Source organism: Pseudorca crassidens, chromosome 7, assembly GCF_039906515.1.
Source record: "Pseudorca crassidens isolate mPseCra1 chromosome 7, mPseCra1.hap1, whole genome shotgun sequence".
NCBI lineage: Eukaryota > Metazoa > Chordata > Mammalia > Artiodactyla > Delphinidae > Pseudorca > Pseudorca crassidens.
Genome location: NC_090302.1, coordinates 82,377,482 through 82,399,537, shown reverse-complemented (window position 1 = coordinate 82,399,537; position 22,056 = coordinate 82,377,482).

The following is a 22,056-nucleotide window of genomic DNA, read 5'->3' as shown; positions in this document are numbered from 1 at the left end:
AACTGAGGCTCCAGTGTAAACCTCTGTAATTTTGAACAGAACTCATTTCTAGTAGCTTTTTACTCTGGGCATGACAGTTCATCATTCATCCAAATGGGAAAAGTAATTTGCAGAAATAAACATGTGTATTAAAAGGCTGAGAGAATGAGAGCACAACCCTCTGGGAGGTCTTCTTCCCTCGCTCATATCTAGAGGGCTTTGCTTCCCACTCCCTCCAATACTCCCACATATTCATTTGTAACCAGCCATCCAGCCAACCTCAGCCACCCAACCCTAAGGGAGCAGCATGAAAAGATGGGGAGAGTCAGATATTAGGAAATGTCAAAATCCAATTTGGCTAACCCAGTGGAGGAAAATGAAAAACAGCCACGCCTTATTGGCTCCAACACTGAAAACCTCAGCAGTGGCAGGAAAAATGAAAGAAGAAAAAAATGTCAGCCACGTGAAAGAGGCAGGGCACAGAAATGGCACAGAACTGAAGAAAATGACAATCAGAGAAGACTCTTAGGGGGAGGGCCAGAGTGTATAGGAAGGTAGGGAAACCCATGAGGGAGGAGGGAACACAGCTAGACCAGCAAGTCAGCTGGGGGACGTCCATGGGAAGGGCATGGTGCCCACCAAACGTTCCCAGTGGCACTCATGATTATCACACCAGATTATTGCGTACTAAGGTGTCAGCTCATTAGCTTAGTGGGTGATATGTTTGTTTTACTGTTTTTTCTAAGACGTGATATATTATAGAAAGCCTTCTTTCAACAGTTAGTTTGGAATACTTCTAAGTATCCAACTATCTAGAAAATTCACTTTCCCATGATCTATTATTCCCCAATTCATCTTGATAACTAAAATAATTTTATAATTTCACTGCTATAGACTGAATGTTTGTGTCCCCCACCCCCAAATTCATATGCTGAAGCCTAATCCCCAATACAATGAATGATATTTGGAGGTGGGACCTTTGGGAGGTGATTAGGTCATGAAGGTGGAGCCCGCACAAATGGGATCAGTGGCTTATAAAAGAGACCCCAGACAGCTCTCTCACCTCTTCTGCCCTGTGAGGACACAGCGAGAAGATGGTTGTATACAAACCAGAAAGCTCTCACCAGACACCGAATCTGCTGGCACCTTGATCTTGGACTTCCCAGCCTCCAGAACTGTGAGAAATAAATTTCTGCTCTTTATAAGTTACCTAGTCCATAATATTCTGTTATAGCAGTCTGAATGGACTAAGATATTCACTAAGATATTCATCCTTTTCAGGATAAGTTCTCTTAATGTAGCTCCAAGTCTGAAAAAGGGAGGTTCTCTACTCTCTTAGTAAAATATTCTGACTGGTACCCACAGCCCACTGAATCCAGATGGCTCCAACCAGTTGAATTTTACAGTTGTTTGTACCTATTTAATTCCAATACTATTGTAATGATGTAATTAAATTTTAAAAATATGTGCACTGGTGGAAAATGAGAGCAAAAGAAAAAATTCTCATGTAAACAAAATTGAATCCTTTGAAAAAAATTAAGCTAATTATTTTCTTTTCAACTGTTGATTTTAAAGATGAGAAAAAGAACTCGTAAGAATCTAGAAAGGTGCTGCATTGTTTTAAAGAAACAAAAACAAGAAATTATAGAAAATGCAGAGAAATTTCAGCTCACACAGATCCAAATTCAAATCGAAGACCTGGGCCTTACTCAAAAGACTGGTAATGGGGCTTCCTTGGTGGCACGGTGATTGAGAGTCTGCCTGCCGATGCAGGGGACATGAGTTCGAGCCCTGGTCCAGGAAGATCCCACATGCTGTGGAGCAATTAGGCCCCTGCACCACAACTACTGAGCCTGAGCTCTAGAGCCTGCGAGCCACAGCTACTGAGCCCACGTGCCACAACTACTGAAGCCTGCGCACCTAGAGCTGGTGCTCCGAAACAAAGAGAAGCCACCGCAGTGAGAAGCCTGCACACCACAACAAAGAGCAGTCCCCACTCGCCACAACTAGAGAAAGCCCACATGCAGCAACGAAGACACAACGCAGCCAAAAATAAAATAAATTAATTTTTTAAAAAAACTGGTAAATTACCGTATATGCACGTACTTTAAGTTGAATGTTTAAAGCACGCATATATCATTCGATGACTGCATCCTGGAACCAGATTTTTTCAATAATTCTGTCAGCTATTAGGCCCAATGACTCAGAGAAGATAGCTTCCACCACATTTATTTTAAAACTCTGGGAACAGATGCCCCCTGCCACCAGTTTTTAAGCTTCAAAGTGCCCAATGATGCTGGTAAACTTCAGCATCTTTCATGTATAGAATGGAGTTTTAACTCGTCTGGCAATCTACCAAGGGATCTTTTTGTCCTTATGGTAAAATTTGTTCTTTGGTTGGTTGACAGTCCTGAAAGCATAGCTGCTCTTCTGTCTTTTGCACAGGCAAGGCCTCACTTGAACAATGGTTTTGTGCCAGCTTATCTTAAGGTTGTCTCAGGGTGAAGATGGTGGTTTCTTTTAGCTCTTAGACTTCCAAAATATGTGAGGTAGAGGAAGGGAGGTGAGTGTGTGTCAAGAGCTAAGTCCCACTGCTACTCTATTTCCAGATCAGTCTCTCCCCACAGCAGGGTCTCACCATCACTTTGCATTTGGAAAGGACATCCTTCATTTGGTTTTGTTTCTAAATTGAATTTACAAGTTCAGCACAAACATTTCAAGCTCAATCCTGGTTTTAGCTTCATCCAAACCAGGCATGGAAAGATTTCAAACAGTCCTTTTCCTGCCATGATATTCTTTTTGCCCCAGTCCATAAATGAGTAATTTAGTAAACTTGGGAAAGCATGTAAATTGCCATGGTGGGTGTTCTGCAGTAATCTTCATTCACTCAAAAGTGGGATTAAATAAAAGGCCTCCAAAATGTAATTCATTTCTGTTTATCTGGTGACATGGTACAAAAATATCTCAGACAGGAAGGACAGAAAATAGAGAGAAACCTGTAGGCAATTATATAAGAGCCGTATTCTCCATTAGTTAGAAGGCTGACCACCAAGGTATTGAATAAAACCACAGAGGCATATCTTGTGAACTTAATACCCAGTTGGATCATTTCTAACAGCCCCTTCCTCTATATAAAATTACTTTCTACAATAATAATTATTTTCTTCATTTGATTGTTTAGTTTTAATTTTAAAAATACCTTCTAATTTAAAGATATTCAAATTCCATTCAGTATTTCAAGTATGAAATAAAATTTGCATTTACCAAACAAAACATCATACCTCCCAGTTCATCACTCTATTCCACTGTTTAAATTGTAAATACAAAAACTCTGTGATGTGTGAAATGAATTTCTGTAAAGGATGCCTTCGCCTACATTTTAATAGGAGTGAATATAAACCCGTTTGCTGTACTTGAAAGTGGACAACAAGCTTTCCCACCAAAAATGGGCCTTTTCCTGTACATACGGTTTTTTCTTAGAAGTCATTAAAGTTGTAAATGTCTGCCCCACAGCGGAAAAGCATACGGCTACCTCAGTTAACGTCAACCGCAGCAATTGTTTAGAACTTAGTACAACGAATTTGTGTGGCAGGAGGCGGTATTTTATCTTTGACATTGTTTAGAATTGCCAGCATATGGTGATAATAAAAAGCAGACCAAATTCTAGTCAAATTGTTACCGCTTTTAAATTCTCTACAAACCATGTGCCCCCTTATTTTCTACACCCAAGGCAGAGCGCTCCCAGGGTTCTGCCCCTGGCATGTCACTACCACCAGGCAAGGGCACACCGTAATCTGAGGTCTAACAAGGAAGCTGCCTGGACAAAAGGGTTCTATATCTGGTTGCATCCGGATATAGAAATCAGAGGGCAGCTCAACTCCAGGATATCAGTGGGAACTTTATCATCATAAAGTGCTGGGTGGATCTAAAAATTGATGCACAAACAAGTCCAGGTACTGCTGGTGTGTGGGAATGTTTTAAAATGAGGTTACAATTCTCACCTCTTGATTAATTGAAGAATGCTTTTTCCAGGTTTTTCACTTTTCATTCTGGATTGTAAATATTTGTTGAATGAATGAAAGGACAGATGGTCAGGGTGAGTCCATGAGAGAGGAGCTACAATTTATACATTGATTCGAGCCCACATCTCTCAATTTTCTCAAAGAAATGGTGATGAGATTTTTTTACCCAGAGAAACAAATGAGCATGTGAATTGTACAGGCGACCAAAATCTCAACACCAACAAATTCCAAGTCCAGACCAGGAATTGGTCTGTTAAGATCTAGAGCACAGAAGGAAGCCCGAAGCCTAGGACGGCCAACTTAGCGATAAATGCCAGAGAATGTCAAACAGCTCTCTACCTTGTCCTGTAGCCCTCACTGCTGACATGAGGAAGAAGGTCAAGAAAATAAGCAAATAGAATAAAATTGAATCTTCTACTTTGGAAGGCTCAGCAGATCCAACCATGCTGGCCATGAGACAATGCTTCAGATCATGTCGTGTGTTCTTTCACTTGACCATAAACTCTAACCCTGCAGCATTTATAATCAGTGAGGGCAAGCACCTGAACTTAGGATCAGACAAAAGCACCCATTCCAAAAGGAGTTCCCCTGCAGAATACAGGGGGTTTCTCATTTTTAGACTAATCCTCCCACTAGCATAGAATAAAAGTTTCTCATTTCTAACTTTCTTTCTGTTGATTTTACTACAAGACCCTTTATAAAAGGGAGAAAATAGAGAAGAAACTTATTTCAGAAGAAAAATTGCTCTATAACAGAAAGAAAGACACATACACACACACAAATGGTAAACTCCAAGGTTTTTTGGTAATGCATTTTTTCCTCTTTATATTGGGTAATAGGTACACTACTGAAGCCAAAAGAAAAACAATAAAAGCAATATACTTGAAGTATGTTTTTAAGCTTTTATAAAATCTCCAGCTCCAAAGGAGTAGAAATGAATTTTAGCTAAATTTGATATTTTACACAAACTGCATTCAACATGTGACATAAAAACTAAACCTTCACACAAAATGTCCATGTAATCAGATTGCAATAATATGGGCCAATATCACATTAATGATTTCCTCATAAGTTTATTAGAGTTCTATTATTTAAATAGGTAAGGTGTTATATCCAAGAGGGAAAGAAAAAAAGAGCTAGAAATTTCTCCTTTTATATTCTGGAAGAGATATACTTTGCTTCAACACTTCCTACTCACTTAAATGACTCAAAATATTTATATGCCATTTTCTCATCCACATAATCATCAGAGATGTATATAAGAAAAAAATTTAACGGTATCCTATCCTCAGTAGGGATATGTCTACTCTTGAAGCTGATGTAGTATGGGAAGAGATTCATAAATTTGTCAAGAGGAATAAAGGAGACAGAGCAAACATTTCACTCACAATGTCTAAATATTCGAGATCAAACACATATGAATGGAGCAAATCAGGTGTACCAGTATCTGCATGTGTGTGCATAAATGAAAACATGTGAATATGCATACACACTTCACCAATTACCTCAAACCTTAAAGGTGAGCTTCTATTCCCAGAGTGGCATATTGTTAACCTGAAAAAAACTGAATGAACATTCAGTTCAGTAAGGAATTAGATATGGTCCCTTACCACACCTCCCACATCTCTGTAACTTCTTAAACGATTTCACAAACAGGTCTCCAAAATCTATTTGCTCTCATATGAGCCAGTGGTCATTGGGTCTGAGATATATATAGTTCCAAAGGTAAAAAGCTGAAGAACTGATTCTTACCAAGAAAGGAAGTATTGCCCAGCTTGAATTTCCTCCTCCTCCTCCTGCAAATTGAAATTCTTGCTCTAATCAGGCTATTTCCAAACGCATATGAAATGGACCACAAGGAAGAGGAAATTAAGCATCACAGGATCTGTTTTAGGCTCATAATGAGACGTACAAAGGTTTCTAGGATCCAGACAGTGATCACCTTGCTAGAATATATTTGCTTTTATTGAAACACATTTTCTTGTAACTAGTTGCAATAAAATTAACAGAAGTAAAATGGTCATCTTTCTGTTTTCCTTTGCCCTCCTTTTTTCCCATCCTCTCCTCTCTCTCTCTCTTAAGCTTGGAGAGTTATAGAAGATGGGGTTGCTTTGGCTACCATTAAATCAATCTCACCTCATATCCTTTCACAAGTATAAAATTAATTCTGAGTGATTCTGATTAGAGCAACTGTACCCTATCCCTGATCAAGCCTAATTACAACTGGATGCAGGGTCCCCACCATTGTTGTATGTAAGTAATGGAGCCTGAATTTCAGCCAGCAGTGTCTTGTTAATGAATAGGACTGATGAGAGGCCTGCACATTGTCTCCAGCGACCTCTTCTGCATCATAGAGAGCAAACTGCACTGATAAACACACTGAGATGGTTATTATCCATTATTCAGTTTTACAATCAGCGAACACCTGGCACAGCGGCAGCCACTCACTCTTTACTTCCCATCAGTATCTATGGGGGCCCCAAACTCTGAAACAATATAGCATGCCAATTTCCCTGTATCAAAGGAAAGAAGTTATGAAGAAAGGGCTGGGGGACCCTGAGAAAGGTGCTCTTGCTCTTTTTACATCTCCTTGCTCTTTGCAAGGAACAGATATTGGCAGCAGTTCTGCAAATGTTAGAGATGGCTTTGAGAGAGGTTTTAATTGTTGCTCTTTTATGTTAAGAAGGACTTACAGGGCTTCCCTCATGGCGTATTGGTTGAGAAGCCCCCTGCCGATGCAGGGGACACGGGTTCGAGCCCTGGTCTGGGAAGATCCCACATGCCGCGAAGCAACTAAGCCCGTGCAGCACAACTACTGAGCCTGTGCTCTAGAGCCTGAGAGCCACAACTACTGAAGCCCACATGCCACAACTACTGAAGCCCACGTGCCTAGAGCCCGTGCTCTGCGACAAGAGAAGCAACTGCAAAGAGAAGCAACTGCAAAGAGAAGCAACTGCAAAGAGAAGCAACTGCAATGAGAAGCCCGCGCACCGCAACAAAGAGTAGCCCCCGCTCGCCGCAACTAGAGAAAGCCCGCGCAGCAACAAAGACCCAACACAGCCAAAAATAAATAAATAAATTTATAAAAAAAAAAAAAAAGGACTTACAGACCAAAGAGTTACCCACCAGCTCCTGAAGCCTGGTATGCTTCCAGATTAACAAGGCAATGAGGCGTTCAAAGAACAAAGAAATGCACGATTGCCGTCTTTGAACCTACAGGAAAGGAAAATCCGTTGCATTTTGCTTAGTCCTGGCTACTCATGGACTTTCAATTAATCTAGTTCTCTTCTCATTTTATAAATCTTTATTTCAACTTACTTTAAGGAAGGAGACTGCCTGCCTTTGGTGGCAATATATTCCATATTTTTTTTATCTTTGCATGATCATGGTGAATTTATGATCATTCTATTGCATGAAAAAGTTCCAGTAAAGATTTTTTTTCAGCAATGGTTAATAAGCAAGTTTTGAGTCTACAGGACAGAGAATCTCTATTTTCTGGACAGCACTAGGTACATTTTCTATATCCCAGCAACTTCAGAGGCTGGGGAGGACGCTGGGGCAATGAGAAAGAAAGGGATCACAGGGTATTGGGGTGTGTGGCCTCAGAGCCTTAGTGCACAGTTTTGCCAGTTTGAAGATTCTAAAGTCAGCTTAAACTGGGGGATCTCAGCAGTCTCTGGAAAAACTGGCTTGTGCCATCCAAACTCACCAAAGAACAAAGTGGAATCAGAAAGGCAGTTTAGATAAACATATGAAGATGATATTTTGGGTTCACAGTTTCTCAACTAGAAACAGGCCCACAAATTTAAAGGCAGTGGTGATGGGCCTCTGCACCCAGTGGCTGGTTTGAAAATGTCAGCACAGCCATATATAGCTCCCTCTCCAGCAAGAGCTCAAACCTTACACACATTTTTCTCAACACCTCTTTCTAGCACCAAAAAAAAAAAAAGCAAAAAGCAAAACAACACAAAACAGAAACTCTTTTTTCCAAGAAGTGGTCAAGGTACTTCAATTTTACAATTAAGAGGATAAAAGAAGACACATTTTGCCAAAGCTCAAGTTGGCACCTGGACATTTCCTCAAGTTTATACAAATGTGAGTGACTTAGTCAGGCAAGGTCAATGACTGTAGACTCCATGCCATTACATTGTCGTACTGTTGTTATTTTTCAAGAGCCCTAGAAGTTAAGAGGAAGCACATAATGCCAATGTGCTTAGTGTACCTCTAAGGGTCAGATCATGCTGACATCGTGGAATCAAGCCCTTCTCAACACTGTTCTTTTGTCCCACCATCAGAAAGGGACCCATGAGAAGCATGAAAATATGAATCAAGAAGAATGTAACTTTCCTAAGGTAAAATGGCTACATTTTGTCCAGACAAATGTCATTTTCAAACACACTCGGATAGAATGACCACTTTGTCATTCTCTGGTTGGTTTTGTTTTATTTTTTTTGGCTTGCAGTCCTATCACAGTTCTCACAGAAATGCTTGGCCAAAAAAAGATGCCTTATAAACTGAAATCAGATTGCCCAAAATCAAAACAGTGAGAATTAAATCTCACACTTCTTTATTCTCAGGGCAGTCAGGTCAGGGCCCTTCAGAAAGGGGCCTTTTGTAGCAGATGAGATAAGAGGAGAAGGCAATGCTGGTCATCAGATTTACTTTACTCACATCTGGTATTTTACTCACTGACCAAAGACCTCCTGCCTTCATGGCCACTGGTATCTCTTGGAATAGGGTCCCCAACAAGAGAAAAGCAAGTCATGGAACTGCAGGTCAGAAATAGACCTTAAATCATGAAGCAAGATTACTGAGTAGGCCTGGGCTTGCTGCTTCCACCTGTGCGTTTGTGCACGTGTGTGTGTGTGTGTGTGTGTGTGTGTGTGTGTGTGTGTTCATGGGAAAAGGGAAACACATATATAGATTTGGCCTATTTATTAATTTGAAAAGTATTTGTTGAGAGCCTGTCGTGTCTTTGGCACTATTATAGGTGCTGGGGATACAGCCATGAACAAATCAGCCAGAATCCTTGCACTATAGGAGTTTACATTTGTATGAAAATAAATGTGAGAGATGTAAATAAAATATGAGGAATACAAACATATCGATGCATTAAAAGAATAAAACACCATCAAGTATTTTCATAGAACTAGTTCTAAAATTATAAGACCACATAACTGTGGTAAAATCTGAAATTAACTGAACAAAAATAATTACAAGTTATTTGTAATATTAACAAATATTATATCCATTAAAAATTTCATGAAGCCACCATTTTTCATCCATCAAATTAACAAAGCTGTTTTTCAAGAGTTTGGTGAGTTGAGCGCCCTCATATGCTGCTGGTGGTATAAAGTGTACAAGGCTTTCAGAAAGCAATTTGACACCTTGTGTTAAGAACCCAAACCTTAAATATGCATGGCCTTCTATTCAGTAATTCCTCTTAGAGCTATGGGTTTCAATCTTTAGTATGCCTAAAAATCTCTGGAACTTTATTTAAAAAGTGGATTCCTGGGCCCTGATCTCAAATATTCAGATTCTGCAGGTCCAGGATGGGACTCCTGACATTTATATCTTATTCTGATGGAGGTGGTTAGGGTGTCACACTATAAGAAGAGCTCCTCTGGAAGGATCTATTCCAAGGCAGTAATCAGAAATATAGAGAAAATTTTATATGTAAAGCTTTTGATCTCAGCTCTTATTTGTAATGTTGAGAAACTGTAAACAACCTAAATTGACACAAATAAGGAAATGGTAATAGTAATTATGATACATACTTACAAGAGATTATAGCCATTAAAAATGGGCTTTGGGGGCTTCCCTGGTGGCGCAGTGGTTGAGAGTCCGCCTGCTGATGCAGGGGACACGGGTTCGTGGGTTCGTGCCCCGGTCCGGGAAGATCCCACATGCCGCGAAGCGGCTGGGCCCGTGAGCCATGGCCGCTGAGCCTGCGCGTCTGGAGCCTGTGCTCTGCAACGGGAGAGGCCACAACAGTGAGAGGCCCGCGTACTGCAAAAAAAAAAAAAAAAAAAAAAAAGGGCTTTGGGAAGGTGCTAAATGAGAGAAATCAAGATGCAAAATTATGCATATTGTATTTATGAAAAAAATGTATTTTTCATATATATGAAAACAACTGCAAGGAAATACATCAAACTTTTAATAGTGGCTATGACTGGGTAGCAGGATTAGGAGAAATATTTATCTTCTATGTGTTGTTCTATATTTTCTGAATTGAAACAATGAGCAAATTACTTTCATAATCCAAAAACATATAAACTTAAAAAATAAATAAAGAAATCATAAATCTCTTCTTTGCTTCTAGGCAGAAATACACCCAAATCATTCCACACATAGCTGCCTAGTCCAATGCTCCTTTTAGGCCCAATTAAGGAAATCTTCCAGAATTAGACAGCTGTCATTTATGTCCAGCTTTTGTTGTTCCTGTTGAAATTTAAATTTGCTTTCTCTTACTCTTCCTTCATGGAGTCCGAGACCAGCTGTTTGCTTACTTCCTTAAAGGGCTGCTCATAATGCCGCCCAAGCTGACTAGTGTCTATTTAAGTCCCAAAGTTCTGCTGGGAAGGAAATGTGTGAACTCTCACTGATCAGGAAGTGCTGGGGGAGAGGGCTAGTGAGTGTGAATGTGGTGAGTTCTGGTTTCTGGGAGAGGGTGACTGTAAGGGCTAAGGAAGGCATTTTCTAGATAAAGTTCTATTCAATAGACTCTTTGGGAAGCAATTAATCAATCAATGAGTAACCTTTGAAAATATCTGCCTAAAATTCTTCCACAAGCACAAATTGCATGGCAATCCTATAAATCTTACAAAGCAATTATAAAAGAATGTTTCTTTAAAAAAATAAAATGTAATGGCTAAGGCCTGACTTTCCTTGCAGGGAATATACAATAAAAGCTACTATTGTGGGGGGAGTATCTTTCATCCATCATTTCTTCTTCCTTCCCACGGCACAGACCCTCTTCACCTCCTGTTGGGTAGGTCCAAACTAGTCTCCTGGGGCTCTGATTTTGGTTGTCTCATTTTTTAACAGGTGGTTACTACTCTTGAAAGAAAAACTCATTTTACTCATCTATAAAATGGACCTAAAGTTAGATACAAAGCCTGTAGGGATTCAAGGAGCCTCCCCCCTTTCCAGTAGCCAGCATGTCTGTCCCTTCCCATTAAACGCTTGTCTTAATCCCACTAATAATCTGTCTGTATTTATCTTCTTTTGCAAGGCTTCAGTCCAGCATTTGGCACACAGAAGGCACCTAGCAAATTTTTATCAAAGGAATGAAAAAACTGGATGACTGGTTCCTTTGATGATGGTAAGCTCCCTTGTATACTACTCATCCCTGTTCTACAAACAGAAGGAACTTACTCTATATTAGTCAGTTTAATTTTTCTGCCCTTGTATCCATTATTTACTCAATAACAACACATTTTTATTGGGCAAATCTGACATGTCAGGCACTGGGGAAAAAGCAGTGAGCAAAATAGACATAGTCCCTGTTTCACAGAGCTTACACTGTAGTGGGAGGCAAAGGACCAACCGAGCAATTAATTAATTGATTACTTCATTTTTAAAATGTGCTTTGGGGTATAGATAAGCACTATGAGGAAAATAAAAGTTATGTGATAGAGACTGAGAACAAGGGCAACCACAGCTGGTCTGGGCAGGTCTCTCTGAGGAGGTGACATTTGAACTAAGACCTAAGTGATGAGGTCCAGGAAGCACTAATCCATATAGCTTTTCTACATTGGCAATTTAATTAAGGCAAAATGTATACAGAGCAAAATGCATGTGCGTACTTAAGTTTATAATTTAATGAGTTTTACTAAAGGTATACACCTATGCAATCATCACCATTAGAATACAGAACATCTCCCTTACCCCAGAAAGTTCTTGTGCCCACTTCCCACTCATGGGAAGCATAGTCTCACCCCATGCTCAGAGGCATCCTCTGCTCTGATTTTTCTTATCATAGATTAGTTTTGCCTAAGATGGGCTTCCTCAGGTACAGCTCCTTGGATACAGTTCCTCTGGATCAGAAGATCTGTTATCTAATATGACAAGTTGTCTGCTTCCCAAACTCCCAACATACAATGCCAACGTAAGGATAAGATAAGCACAATAGACACTAAAGTTCAGAAGGAAGAGAGATGAGAGGCCCGTAGCACCATCTCTGGTCCATAGAAATTTGACACGACTATAAGACCAAGCGTGACTCTATGTGCCCTCCTGCCATTTCCCATCACATACTGGCCGCAAATGTTCATGGCCATCCTAGTGCAGAGCTTTACAATGGGTGTGCCCAAGAGTGAGCCATGAATGGAGGACCATGAGCTGCTGGACCTCTCTGACTTGGAACAGTCTGGTCTAGGGGTCCTCAAAGGACAGCCCCAGGGGAGTGGGCTTTGTTGGGGTGGGAACTATGAGGGACACAAGAGACACTCAGAGTCCTTGTTCCACCACAATAGGATGGGAGAGACCAAGAAGATGCCCTACCATCCAGCTGTCTGTTTCAGCGTCCCACTGAGGGACCTCTGCCGTGATCAAGGGCTATTGCCACTGCTAGGGAAGGAGCAGGGCAAACATTCAGTAGGTCAAGGAAGGCTGAGCTGAGGTGCTGGCACACCAGCTTTAGGCATGGCCCCACTCTTTGTCTTCACATCTATCTTGTCCTTCTTCCCACTTGTGGCTACCATGCCCTCTTAGTTGTGTCCAAGCACTAACAGAGCTTCATCATTATCTTGAAACACTTGCTATGATAAACTTCTATTGGACTTGAAACTCACTCACATAATCACAAGAATTTCCAACATTGCATTTGTCAAAAAGAGCAAAAATGAGATGTTATATTCTTTAAACAGAGTTTCAACCATTATAAATTTTAGAATGGCTTTAAAAATAGATTAAGCATTTTTAATCACTAGCTTGTACAAAGCTTTAATGGTGACTACCAATATTTTGAAAAGATAGCCATTTTTTTTTAAAGTGTTGGGAATTCCCTAGCAATCCAGTGATTAGGACTCTCACTGAAAGTGTTGATCAGGGTTTTCTCACAGATATTTTAAGCTTATAACTTGATATTACAAAGTTATGTTCTTCTTCAGCAATAAAAAGGAATGAAGTACTGATACATGCTACAACATGGAAGAGTCTTAAAAAGGTTAAGCTAAGTGAAAGAAGTCAGACACAAAAGACCACATACTGTGTGATTCCATTTATATGAAGTGTTGAGAATAGGAAATCTATAGAGACAGAAGGTAGGTTAGTAGTCACCTAAGGCTGAGGGGTGGAGGGGACAAGGGTGACTGCTGGTGGGCACGGGGTTTCTTTGTGGGGGTGATAAAATGTTCTAGAATTGATTGTGTTGATGGTTGCACAACCCAGTGAATATACTAGAAACAACTGAATTGTACACTTTAAATGCGTGGTTTGTATGGTATGTGTACCCGTTTTCCTGCGGCTGTCATAACAAATCCACACACTTCGTGGCTTAAAACAACAAAAATGTGTACTCTCACAGCTCTGGAGGCCAGAAATCCAAAGTCAGTATCATGGGCTGAAATCAAGGCATTGGCAGTGCAGTGTTCCCTCCCCCAGAGGATCCAAGAAGAGTTAATCCATCCCTTGCCTCCTCCAGCTTCACTCCAATTGGCCAACATCTTCAAATCTCTCTCTGCTCCGTCTTCACGTGGCCTACAGTGTGTCAAATCTCCCTCTTATAAAGGTACATGTGACTGCGTTTACAGCCTACCCTGATAATCCGGGATAATCTCCCCATTTCTAGATCCTTAACTTTATTACATTTGTAAAAACTCTGTTTCCATATAAAGTAACACTTACAGGTTCCAGGGATTAGAACCTAATGTCTTGGCAGGGGGTAAAAGGGGTCATTTTTCAGCCTACCACAGTATGTGAATTATACCTCAATAAAGCAATTTTAAAAAATACACAGGGTATAATTTAAGAATAAATAAAATTTAGTATACAGAAGAAAAGCGATATCCATGTATAGATGCAAGGAGGCTTAAAAGACATATTAATCAATCACAAATTTTGTTTTAATCTTGACTCACACCAAAGGTAAAAAGACATTTTTGAGACAAATGAAGAAAATCAAGCATGGACTGGGTATTAGATAATGCTGGGAAATTATTTTAACTTATTTAAGGTCATAATGGTATCATGGTTGTTCTTTTAAGTCCTGTCTGTTAGAGATTTATACTGAAGTAATTTCAGATGAAATAAAATGATGCCTGGAATGTGCTTTTAAAGATTCTGGCAAAAAAGGAAGGATGGAATAGATGAAATCTGAAAGTGTTGATGACTGCTTAATCTAGGTCCTAGATATGTGATGGAGAGGAGTTGGTCATTATACTATTCTCTATTTATTTGTACGTTTGACATTTTTCCATAATGAAAGAAGTTACATTCATGGAAATAAGCTCAATTTTCTCATTTAAAAATTTGAACAAGGTTTTATTTGGAAGTTTTAAAAATATACAATATATTCTCTAATACCATAAACATACTTTTATCATAATTCTATAACATAAAAAAGCTAATTTTTTAATAAGCCTGATAGAAATGCTCTCAAATTCCCTCTGGTTTTACCCCTAATGCTCTTCAAATAATGTCATTTTTTTTGTGTGCCATGACGTAAAAAGATTGGGAAGCTCTGCCCAGAGGAACTGATTTTGAGCAAAGGGCAGATAAATACAGGCTTTCAAAGTCCTCCATTTCCAAAAGCTCTCAGGGCTCCCTCTTCAGCACCTTTTTAAAGGGCTTTCAGAAAACAAAATGCTTGAGACTGAAACAGTCCCTGCAGCTGCAGCACCGGTTTCAAATGCCCACTATTTTGTAAGAGGATCCCTTTGTGTGGTTTTTTGTTTCCCAGAGGAAAAGCTAAACCCACCCCAGTGTTTTCATAAACTGAAAATGAATGGCTTGAGGGCCACCGTTGAGTGGGACGGAAGAGGACATTTGGCAGAGCTGGCCTCTGCGGGGCTTTGGTCCCCCCCAGACCTCAGTCAGCAACCTGCAGGGACGTGGCCATGAGAGAGGACTTCAGAGGTGGAGCTCTGGTCCTCGTGGGGCCGCCTAGCCTGGGGAGCAAGGTGCAAGGTGTTCAGGGTGGGAGCATTGTGGGCGCAGCCCCTTTGCCAGTATACAGTCAGGCCAGACAAGGTGCACCTCCTCTTGGAAGCCCCCAGGTGCGCCCCGCAGCAAAGCTGCACATTGCTCTTCCTCTGGTGGTTGAGTATATCTTTATCTCTGATTTTGGTTGGTTGGTGGTTTATTTAAATCTGTAATACACAGAGTAAAACATTCCAAAGAGAACAAAAAGATATTTAGCAGAAACAGTCAATCTCTCAAGCTTATTTCTCCCAGAGGCAGCTAGCACTACCAGTTTCTTTTGCATCCTTCCAGAGATTTCTATACCTATACATGTGTGTATACCCATATACATGCCCCATCTCCCCGAATGCTTACCGTACACTCTATTCCTACCACCTCATGTTTCTTACTGTTTTACCCTTAACTGTGTATTTTGGGGATTGTCATAGCTGTATATAGAGATATGTCTTGTCTTTTGTTTATTCAGTACCTTTTAAGGCTGTATATTTCTTGGTATGGACATGCTACAATTTATCTAAGTAATTCCATAGTGGTGTGTATTCGGGTTGTTTCCAGGATCCTGCTATTCCAAACAAAGCCACAATAAATTTTGCACTCCCTCCAAGCTTTTATGCAAGACTACCCTAGTTGCCTTTCAAAGAAACATATATACGCAGTGCTGACATAAAAAGAGAAAGCAACAACAAAAAAATCTCCCTTCCAACACACAAAATTACTTTTAGAATCTGACCTGTTTTAACAGAAGTAGCTGTTCCCCTAACAGAATCAAAACAATGTGGTAAGGGGCCTGGCTGCAGAGCTGACTCTCCCTTCTCATAATTCCTACTCCCATCCCAACAGATAGCTTTGTAGACAAACCACTGAGGCCGCAAGGTATAAGGCTTTCCATCAAGGATATGTTTTCCCTTCACCTCTGACCCCGAGCCAGTCCATAGAAAACCCAGCTCCATTGTCTGCAGCATTTCCTTCCCTAAAAACACCAGGGCTCTGCCTCCATTCCAGGCCAGCATTTCTCCCGCCAAACTGCTCCAACAGACTTTATACCTGCCTGGCAAAGGATGCCAATCAAGAAACTGCAAGCAAAGATCCTTTGACTGTAGAAACCAACTGGCAGAGGACAAAAGAACAGGAAAGAGCCTGCTTAAGGAGGGAAATAAGAGTTTGGGGCCAATACAAAAAAAAAAAAAGGATCAAAAGTTCCTCTCAACAAAACAACCAGAAGAAACCTTGTCTAACAATCAGATAAACTCCTCCAACAGCAAGCATGAATATCTCACGGCCAAAAAATGCTTAATTCATTGAGGGCAGATTTGAGAGAAAGTGGACTTAAATTAGTAAAAAGCCAGGATGATAGACTATGAAAGGGATATAAAATGCAATCCTTGTGAACACTGAACTAGAGTAAGTTGCACCATCACAGAGCTGGCCTTGAGAAAATATGCTTTATGTGAAAACCGGCATGTCTGAAGTCTTTACGAACAGTTTATCCTATCAAGCAGATTAAACATTCCCATACGAAATCCTGTATATTAATTTGGGCCACCAGACATCTTTCCTCACCATTTCACATTAATTAACTCATGTTTCATATCTGAAAATGCATGTGGTTTTATTTTAACTCTTTGATATGGTAGGAAACTTCGAATTCCCTAAAGACAGCGTCTTATTAGTTTTGGGGGATATTTTCTGTGTGAAAGAAAGGTAAGTACATATTGTGATCATGTGTAACTTACCGAGAGCCAAGGCGCAGAGCCTGACCCAGCTGTTTTCCTAAAGGCTACTCAGGACAAGGGCTTTCTTATCAGACACTGCTATCAGACTGGAGGCACTTTCCCCAGACTGCTCATAGTTTAATTCATAGGAGATTATGCACTGGGCTCATTCCCAGAAGTTCAGGAACATGGAATGAGGTCATGTCCTCAGCACATGGGGTTCACACCAGCCCACAGGGGAGGACAGGGAAGGAACATCAGGACCTCAGAGGCCTGGGGCTCACACCTCTCAGAAGCCTCCTGAAATGGCAGAGCAAGTCCAGACCTGCCAGGCTTTGACTCACAATTAAAGTACCCAGAGCTGGCAGGAAACTTGCAGGTCACTAATCCACTCCCAGCCCACCCTCAGAAGGCCAGTAAGGGTCATAGAGCTGGGTAGAGCAGAACTTGAGGTAAAACTCAGGTATCTTGGCCTGAGTTGTGCTTCTCAGACTTTAATGTGCATATCAATCACCTGGGGAACTTGTTAAATGCTAACTGATGCAGCAGGCCTGAGTAGAGTCTAAAATTTTGCATTTCTAAGAAGCTGCCCTCTGATGCCAATGTTGCCAGTGGAGAACTATGCTGAGTAGCACATCCTCACACCTCTATTCTCAATATTCCTCAATTACAGAAAAATCCAGAAAATAGTCCCTCTTGCACTGCCTAGGAACTGATTAAAGAAAGTCCTTTTCTTAATCTCTTATTTACCAAACCTATCTCAAACAAAGAAGTCTCAGCTTCAACCTTCTTATCCACTGGAGACCCCCCAGATTACTGCCCAGCCCTTAGTGGGAAGGGAAAAAGAAACCATAAGACCAATGATCCCATACTCTCTAGCAGGTGAATTTCGGATAAAGCAGTGTTTCTCAAAGTGTTGTCCCCACACCAAGAGCATCAGTGTCACATGGTATCTTATTAGAAATGCAAATTCAAAAATTCTAGGAGGGAGCTCAGCAATCTGAGGGTTTTTTTAAATTGAAGTATAGTTGATGTACAATATTATATAAGTTACAGGTGTACAATATAGTGATTCACAATTTTTAAAGGTTATATTCCATTTATAGTTATTACAAAATATTGGCTATATTCCCTGTGTTGTACAATATATCCTTGTAGCTTATTTTATACCTAATTGTTTGTACCTCTTAATCCCCCTACCTCTATCTTGCCCCTCCCTACTGGTAACCACTAGTTTGTTCTCTGTATCTGTCTGTTTCTTTTTTGTTATATTCACTAGTTTGTTGTATTTTTTAGATTCCACATATAAGTGATATCATACAGTATTTGTCTTTCTCTATTTGACTTATTTCACTAAGCATAATACATTCCAGGTTCATCTATGTTGTGGCAAATGGCAAAATTTCATTCTTTTTCACAGCTGAGTAATATTCCAGTGTGTGTGTGTGTGTGTGTGTGTGTATGTATACCATGTCGTCTTCTTTTTTTTTTTTTTTTGTGGTATGCAGACCTCTCACTGTTGTGGCCTCTCTCGTTGCGGAGCACAGGCTCCGGACGTGCAGGTTCAGCGGCCATGGCTCATGGGCCCAGCCACTCCGCGGCATGTGGGATCTTCCCGGACCGGAGCACGAACCTGCGTCCCCTGCATCGGCAGGCGGACTCTCAACCACTGCGCCACCAGGGAAGCCCACCACGTCTTCTTTATCCATTCATCTGTTGATGGACACTTAGGTTCCTTCCACATCTTGGCAATTATATATAGTGCTACTATGAACACTGGGGTGCATGTGTATTTTTGAATTAGTGTTTTTGATTTTTCAGATATATACCCAGGAGTGGAAAGTAATCTGAGTTTTAACAAGTCCTCCAGGCAATTCTGATGCAGGCTTAAGTTTGAGAATCACTGAGATAAGACTCATGGCCAAGAGCAGCGTATCAGTACTCACAGTTTTGTATCCAAAATGAAATAAAATGCCCACAACACTATAATTCCCCAGTCGTAGGACATGGCCTACTTGAAGCAACAGATGACATATCATCATATCCTACACCAGTTAATTTAGAGTACATCAGTACATGATTGTAGGACCTGCACACGGCATCTCAAAGATTCCCAAAGAATCACAAAGACACTCAAATTTACTCCCTCAAGCAGGATCCCCCTCAAGCTTCCTGCCCTGCAGAAAAGCTCACCATAGTGCCCTGGAACCACGTGCATGGTCACTCTACTTCACACCCTGAAGGGAATGATTTATTTACCTGACTCTTTCAGGTAAGAAGACATTTTCTTGTCATGTTTCTCTCATGTATGTGTGTGTGTGTGTGTGTGTGTGTGTGTGTGTGTGTGTGTACTCCTCGACTACACGTTTGAAAGAGACCATCTCAACCCATGTCTTGTTGGAAAGGCTGGGACACCAACATGTTAGGCTGAGGCAACAGATCTGTGCCCTGATGCAATAATAATACGGAAATAAATATAATTCACAGCTTCTACCCTCCTGTGCACATCCCTCATTTTCTTTGAGAAAGTCTCATTAAAATGTTTGCTGTAATTTATAGAGCCAGCTGTAATAGGATAACATTTGCTTCTTTGTCTTGCATATGAAGTCGTGATTCATCTGCATGCAATTCCGCCTTGTTTGTAACAATGTTGCCATGGCAACATTTTTCCTTTCAAGTACCAAGTAAATTGTGGAAGAGCACATACAACAGCATGGGCCTATAGGTAAATACTTCATTACTATCTACACAAACATTTCATTCCTTGTACCCACTCTCTCCTCTCTCCATAAACCCAGCTCCATTAAGATCCAATTTTTGAATCCTTTCCTCCCAAGGGCATATGAAGACCTTGCTCCACCAGAAGAGATCCAAATCAAAGCGATTTGGGTTTGAATATTTTAAAATAATTTTCCTTTTTCCACGATTCTGTAGGGCTATATGTAACAGAAGTTTTAAAAATCAAACAAGAAGTTAATAACCAAGTCTTCTGCATCTAAATAGCAGAAATTCCTGCCTTCCATCTCCACACAAAGAGCACAACTCTTAGACACCACAGCTGTACTTTGAGTCAATTTCATAGCAGTTTATACCTGATAAAGTTAATTCATATATAGGGACCCACAAAATGGAGGCCACCCCAGTGGTCCCGCCCATGTCACAAATCTATACCGAAGACAGCCTCATCTACAGGAAACACCTATCAAACACCAATTATTGATACAATCCTCCCACTCAGCTAGCTCACCTTATCCTAAAAACTAGGACCTGCTCACCTTATAAGGAAATCCCCAACCTCCTAGCCAATCATGCCCTGTTTCCTTTTGCTTCTTCTAACACTACAAAACTCATTTTTGCCCAAAACCCCTGAGGAAGAGTGCTCCACTGCTTGTTAGACGCTGTACTCCCCCAATCCATGGATTGTTTTCCCTTGAATAAAGAACATCGAACTTGTTACAAAATTGTATCAGTTTCGTCATTTGATATGGCTTTATTGGACATTTATGCACTTGTCTAAAAGCCTCATTAGCTTCAAGCCCCTTATGGGCAGGACGTCTCTTTTACCCGTCATCACCTCTCCTGTAACAATGGGCAAAATGGCTCCCAGACTACCGACCATGGACAGATGCGTTGGAATTGCCCTGGAGCTATCAAAAGTACGGAGTCCTGGGTGTTGTGCCTGGGGATTTTTATCCTGCATAGGTCTATAAAATAGTGATAATAATAGTTTTAACTCAGAGGACGATCGTGAGAATTACATGAGCTCAAAAATGCACATGAAGCCCATAGCCCAGGGCCTGGCCTTATAGGCAATTAAAAACTGAGAGCTATATTTATTGGCAATAAAATATTATTGGTGATATTATGGAGGACTAGCATAGAGTCAGAATGAAGTCTGATGAATAGTTCCTGCTTGACATAAAGAACTCCTTGGAATGCATACCCTAAGACAGGACACTTCTAAGAGTGAAAGGGGTGCTATTAATAATTTTATCAGGACGATAGGCATAAACCAGAAGTTTCCTGGTAAAAAGGATACACAGTGTTCTTACCAGTAATCCTCCTTTACACTTAGTAAAATTAGGTGTAACCTAACCTGATTAGGTTCCCATGGATGGAGCTGGCTGCTTGATTAGGTGAACATCTGATTGTACCATTGCTTTGGTTATGTTGCTGCAAACCTGATTTCCCACTCTGGGTTTTATACTCTGGAAAATGTATAGACTGTCACCAGCATAAAGTGTTAAGACAAAACTGAGTTAATTGCCTGCTGAGGTAAGGGAGAACATCAGCTCCGCACTACTTTTTGTCTAGGGTACAGGACGGCAAGGTTGGAAGTTACCAAATATTAGAAGTTTAAAGTTTAAGGAGGGGCTTGATTAGGATTGAGTGAGAATAATGATACAACAGTCCAGCATTGGTGGTAACAGCAAGGTGAGCATTTTGAAGAAAAGTTTCAAAGAATCTTAAGGTGCTTTCCGTTGAAGCGTTGGTGGGTCTTTCAGGAAGTTCCGGTAATGAACAATCAACTTATCTGTCTGGGCTAGAGTCTCTTTGAACAGTAAAATGTTAATGAGGACAGTGGAATAGTAAAGTCATGTGAATGTAGACAGTAAACTGTATGAGGGATAGTTAGTTCCAGTCCTCAGTGTCCTGTTTGCTAGAAACCAATCTGCAACATGTATAGTCTTAACATTCCCACCTTTTATATGGTAATTCTATTCCCAAGGAGCTAAGGAAATAATCTGAACCTAGCACAAAGATTTATGTAATGAAGATGTTCATTATGAACTAAAATAATTTAATAGCCCTAAATTGGAAATAATCCAAATGTCCAATAGTAGGTAATAAATGTGGTATATAGAATTTCATGACGCCATCAAAAGTTTATGAAAAAATGTAATAACAATGGAATATACATATACTGTATTTGCTAAGAGAAAATAAGCCAAATTATAGACTCAAATAAACAAGGGAAGAAATTACTGAAAGAAAATATACCAGACATAGCAAATACACCAAAATGATACTTCTGGTGGTTAGTTTATAGACAGTTTCAATGTTCTTTTCAGTGTTTTATATATATATTTACAGGTATATTCTCTGTTAACATATTTTTTAATAGAGAATATATATTTTTAACAGAGAATGTATTGCCTTTATAATAAGAATGTTTTTGCACAAGCTGTAATATTATG